The following is a 6260-nucleotide window of genomic DNA, read 5'->3' on the forward strand; positions in this document are numbered from 1 at the left end:
CCTAACCTCAAATCAATCTTTTAGAAGACTGAGGATCTAGTGAGCTAACCATACAAGTCGTTGATACTGGGGAGCGGATACTTGTTCTTTATCATGACCAAATTAACGGGACGATAATCTACACCATTCGATCCATACCATCCTTCTTCTTGACAAAGAGGATGGGACAAGCCCAAGGAGAAGAACTAGGACGGATGAAACCCTTTTGCAAGGACTCATCAAGCTGTTTCTTAAGCTCAGCTAGCTCTAAGGGTGCCATCTTGTATGGTCTCCTAGAAATTGGGGCGGTTCCAGGGATAAGATCTATGACAAACTCTACATCTCTGTCAGGTGGAATTCCTGGAAGTTCCTCTGGAAATACATCTGGGAAGTCACGGACTACCGGGATATCCTCAAGGTCTCGAAGAGGGCTGGCATTAAGAGAATAAAGCTGACGCTTAGCAACTCTAGTGCAGATAGTGACTCTCTTGCCAGATGGATGTGTAAGCTAAACAGACCTGGTGAAACAATCAATCTTGGCATAATGGGCTTTCATCCAGTCCATACCCAAGATGATGTTAATATCTATAGACTTGAGGGCTACAAGTGAGGCAAGGAATACAAGTCTGTTAACAAGGATTTCATTACCATGGCTTATTTTCGTAGTTTGCCATCTAGACCCTAGAGTTTGGATTTCAAGTGGAGTTGGCATATCACAAAATGACATCTCGTGCAAACGAGCATAGCCTTCAGAGATGAAGGAGTGAAATGCTCCGGTATCAAATAGAACCGAAGCTGGATGACAATTGACAAGGAGTGTACCAAGAACGACATGTGGATCATCATGAGCATCTTTAGCTGAGACATGATGCACATGTCCACGTTCACTGGAAGCTGACTTGACACTGATCGTCTTGTGTGATGGCTTACCACGGCCAGCAGACTTCTCGGGCTAGGATGGAGCATAACAAGCCTGAGAGCAGTCACGTGCATAGTGTCCTGGCTCTCCACATGTGAAGCAAGTCCCTGAAGTAGGACGTGGACCAACATTGAAAAGCGGTCTACCAATAGGCCTGGGTGGAGCATACTTCTTAACCGGGTGAGCAGCCACATATGATGGCCTCGGTGAATATCCGGGTGGAAGAGCGGAGTTCGGAACCCAAATCCGACGCTTCTGGGAACTAGAACCGGAGGAAGAACCCATATCACGGGTGTGCTTATGAGACTCCTCATAAGTGAAGTGAGCTGTCTCTGCATTAATGGCCTTGTTCACAAGAGCCTGGAATGTATTGCAATGGTGCAAGTGGAGATCACGACGCAACTTGGGGTTGAGACCCTTCCGGAACCTAGCCTGCTTCTTGGCATCCGTGGACACTTCTTCTGTTGCATAGCGAGCAAGGTTCCCAAACTCTCTACTGTAAGCATCAACAGCCATCTTATCCTGGGTGAAACTACAGAACTCTTCTCTCTTGCGGTCAATCAGAGCCTGAGGAATGTGATGTTCACAAAAAGCCTCAGTGAAATCTCTCCAGGTAGGTATCTGGCCAGCTGGAAGCATGGCCTCATAGTTCTGCCACCAAAGACTAGCAAGACCTTCCGGGTGATATGTAGCATAGGTGACCTTGTCATCTTCAGCTATGCTCGTGGAACGCAGCTTGTGAGTGATGCTACGGAGCCAGTCATCTGCATCGAGTGGCTCGATGGAATGATGGAAGGTAGGTGGTTTAAGGCCAATGAAGTCGGTAATGGAAACCAACTCATTACGCCGGTGTGTGGTGTTCTGCTCAATCCATGCCAACAAGCGGTTGGTCTCACGCTTGTTCATCTCAACCTCTAACAGGAACTCTGCCAACAAAGATTGATCGGGAGGATCCTCATCCCTACCATCTCCGTGGTTCCGGCTATGAGCAACAGAACTTCGGGTAACCGACGAAATCCTGGGAAACGAAACCAAGGACGGGATCAGCATCAACTATAGGATGGAGAATGTAGTACAAGGGAATTAGTATCTCTCGAACTCCTAGGACAATTTCAGCAGCATAACGGCAGTAAAATGCTCAAAATGAGACATCCTGTAAACGATGGGGTAGTACCATCCTCAACATCACCACTCAAGGTTTTGAGGATAATAGTAAACAGACTACACCAGAAGTACTTGAAAACTGGAATATGACTCTGATCAACCAATCCTAAGAGACTACGGAGTAGTAACTCGTGATCCTGATAGACGAAAGAGAAAGCCTAGTTCCTTAACCCAGTAAAAAGAGCCTTACGTTCCCTTCCACAATCAATTCCCTTATATAACTAAAGAATTTCTAGACTCAACTTCGACCAGTTTGGCTTGGTAATCCTACAGGCAGTCAAGCTCTAATACCAAAGCTGTCAGGACCCCGATTCTAAGTCAGACCGATCTAGCATGTAACACGTCATATCACTCTGCGGCCTCACGCACGGTATTCCCACGGGTGTTGCCTTACCTGGCCCGGGACCGTTTGCGCCTTTTGGCTCACGTATATGATAGTGTCACTAGCATCCATATGATAGAGAAACCGGGCCGGCATGACTAGTCATGAACCCAAAGTGGCACTAACTTACGGGGACAGGCATACGTGAAACAACATCGAGCATGTCGGTCATCAGCGTGTGAATCCAGGATGTAGCAAGTGGGCTAAAAGGACACTGGGAATCCAGGCTGTAGCAGGCTAGCAGGACTCTGGAACTCACCGCGTGACATTTCCCCGAAGGGAGAGACACAGGAATGATGTGAATCACATGCCGACCAGTCTAAGTGTTCTAGTGCAGTAGTGCTGGGCTAGTAGGACGCCGGTGAACCTGGCTGTAGCAGACTACCATGGCTCAGTGGAAGCACCAGACTACATTTCCCCGTAAGAGAGGCTACCAAGGATAGACAACTAGGTTGTCGGATCCCACACATAGCAATACACGTCACACGTACGCATAACATGCAAGTATGTGATGTACAACATGGCATCACAACATAACTCAAACTCACATAGATAAAGGCCCAGAAGGGCCACATAACATTTAATACAAACAGGGGTCTCATGACCCATCATTCAGAGCACACAAGCAATGGAAGCATTACATGTCTGAGTACAGACAACTACAAAAGAAAAAAGGATGAGAAGCCTGACTATCTACAAGTCCCTCCCAAGGGTACAAGATCGTAGCTGAGGTAACAAGCTACTTGTCGAAGTCCAAGCGGAACTACTAGTGAGACAGATGTCTCATCTTCAAAACATAAATAAAGCAAACTTGAGTACAAAGGTACTCAGCAACACTTACATCAGATCCTATCATACATGCATTAGTATCAAGAAGGCAATGTGGGGTTTGGCTGCAGCAAGCCAGCTTTGACTCAGACTCTATCATGTTCTATGACTACAAGTAACTTCTTTGAGGTGAGAAAGCGCACACGAGTCCACTAATCACCACATCAATACACTACTATGGATTCATTCTCGTCTCCCTACGAGAAGGCCATCCATAGCACTCAAACTTGTCTTGAGAATTTTAGAGTATCCACTTCAAGTTGTCTATGTACCGAGTAAGCATCCAAGAAGTCCATAACCACGGACCCGGCTATTCGAATAGATCATGATTACCCTACAGGGGTGTACTTCTTCACACACACTCTCGCCACTTACCGCCATGTACATGTCATGTATCTCGGCAACCTTCAAGCGGAAGCCTGGTGAGGGTGTCGGCCATGACCTGACTAACCACGCAAGACTCTAGTCCAGGTTTATCGCCTATTCGGGTTCCATCCACAAGGAGATTCGGCCGGGGTGTCGCTCACGGCCCCAAACGATGTGTATAGGGTTCCCAAGCCCACCAAACGGGCGATGCTCAGTATACCCGGCCATGGTGCCTAGTCTGTCCCAAGTCCACCATGTCGGGTGCCACTTGGTAGAAAAATAACACTACCTACAAACACCATAAACTAGTTTGGACTCCTGGACAGAGATTAAGTTGATTAATAAGTCGAGAGGGGACGAGTTACCAGAACCCAATGTGTGGTAGTATCTAGTCATTTAACAACATACACAGAACTCAGTTCTTAGGGACGTTCCAGTGAGACAACCCACCATATACTCCTACATGGCCTCTCACCGCTACCTTTACCAAATCGTGTTCACACACTTAACTCTCAACATCAGAACATAGCAATGCACTCCAATTCATTCCCAATGAATCAGACCTGACATACTCTAAGCAATAGCAGGCAATGCATGGTAGGAACACAACATGGCTCAATCAACTCCTACACATGCTAGTGGGTTTCAACTATTTACTGTGGCAATGACAGGTCATGCAGAGGAATTGGTTCAACTACCGTAGCATAAAGTAACAGTTGAATCGTTGCTTTCCTAATGCAATAAAAGGGAGCAGGAGCGAGAGAGTAGTATTGTATCGGAATGAACAAGGGGGTTTGCTTGCCTGGTAGATCAACAGAGGGGCACTGCTTCGCAGACAGGTACTTTGGAACACTCTCAGGAGCAAGACCTATAGAAAAGGAACGATGTCGGCAATCAATACACAAGCATAGGCAACAATATTATGCATGCACATGGCATGAATATGTGATGTTTTTTGTGCTATTGCATCTGGCAACAAGTTCAATGGAGCTCATTTGAATCAAGGATTCAAATGGAACTCCAAACTTAAGCATCTTACATGCCCTTTATGTGTTTTCACTTATATAGTAGGTATAAGTTGGTTTGTCATGCATCAAACTAGTATAGATGGATAGATTGAATTTTTCTGATAAGTTTTCATATATAACTTATTTCAACCTGAGCTACGGTTGAATTTCTGTGAATTTTTGAAGTTTATTTCACTTTCTGGAATTTCCTGATTTATTTAAATACCACAAAATGAATAATTGTGTCAGCATGACAGTGGCATGATGTCAGCGTGTCAACCATGTCTGATAAGGTCAAACCTGATGTGTGGGGTCCACACGTCAGTGTCACAGTGTTATATAGAGGGGGTTATTTCTAATCTAATTAAGATTAGTGGCGCTGGGGCCCACTGCCAGCGTCAGGGAATAGTTAAATGGTGATTAGCATTAAGCTAATCACCTGGCTGGTTGGGCCCGCACGTCAGGCCAGCGAGGTCATCGTCGGCGACCTCTGGATGCGGCGGTGTCCGCGATTCAGGCCACGGGGACAGCGGCTAAGGGCACCGGGGCGTAGCCCGGGCTTTCGCGCATCCAGGGGAGGCGACAGGAGGATGTGGGGTAGCCGGAGCTCGCCGGAGCAGAGCTCATGGCAGCGGCAGAAGCACGGCTCTGGGCGGGATGTGGCTGCAGGGCACGACAGGGGCTGCGGAGGGCCTCTACGGTCTCCTGGCGTCACCAGGAGCACGGTGACGCGCGCGGGAGCGGCTGGCTCAGGCTCTGGTCACGGTGGCGCCATGGACAGCGGCGAGATGCTCGGGGCTTCGACAGGTAGCAAGCTACGGCGTGCAAGGAAAGAAACGGAGAGGGGGGAACGGACGGTGAGCTCACGTGGATCCCGTAGAGGTGGACGATGAGCTCGAGGAAGGCGAAGGACGACGAATTTGACGGCGGCGATCTGCGGCACCGACGAGGAAGACGACGTCGAGGGCAGCACTGCAGGGCGTCCCGGCTTGCGTGAGTTGTCAGAGAGGTCGAGGACGGCAGCGCAGAGCTAATGGACTTGTCGGAGAGGCGAGGCAGTGGTGGTGGGCGCGGCAACGGCGTGCGGCGGCGAGGGCGAGGGAGAGGAGGGGAAGGAAGGAGATAGAGTGAGAGAGGTGCGGGGCGGCGCGTGGCGTCACGCAGAGCATCCAGGCAACGACGGGGAGGACAGGCAGGTAGGTGGCGTGGCGGCACAGCGGTGCGCGCGCGCCGAGCACACTTCCGTGTCCTCCTGTCGAGAGGAGAGGGACGACTGGCAGGGCCGGCCTGCTGGGCCGCACAGTGCCAGGCCGCAGGTATGTCCAGGTAAGGTTTTTTCCCTTTTTGTTTCTTTTCTATTTCTGACATTTGTTTCTGATTTAGTAAAAATACTAAATCAATGTATCTTCTTCTGACAAGTTTTTCAGGGACCTAAGTGATTATTCCAAAGCCCCTCACCAATTTTTGGACATATATAAAATATATAACATATATAAATATATATATCCAATGCAAATAATTATTGCATTAATTCCAAATGGCCAAAATAATTATTTATGAGCTCTTGAAAATATTTTTTTGAATTTTACCTCTAACTAATATTTTCCGAGAGCAA

Source organism: Triticum urartu, chromosome 2, assembly GCF_003073215.2.
Source record: "Triticum urartu cultivar G1812 chromosome 2, Tu2.1, whole genome shotgun sequence".
NCBI lineage: Eukaryota > Viridiplantae > Streptophyta > Magnoliopsida > Poales > Poaceae > Triticum > Triticum urartu.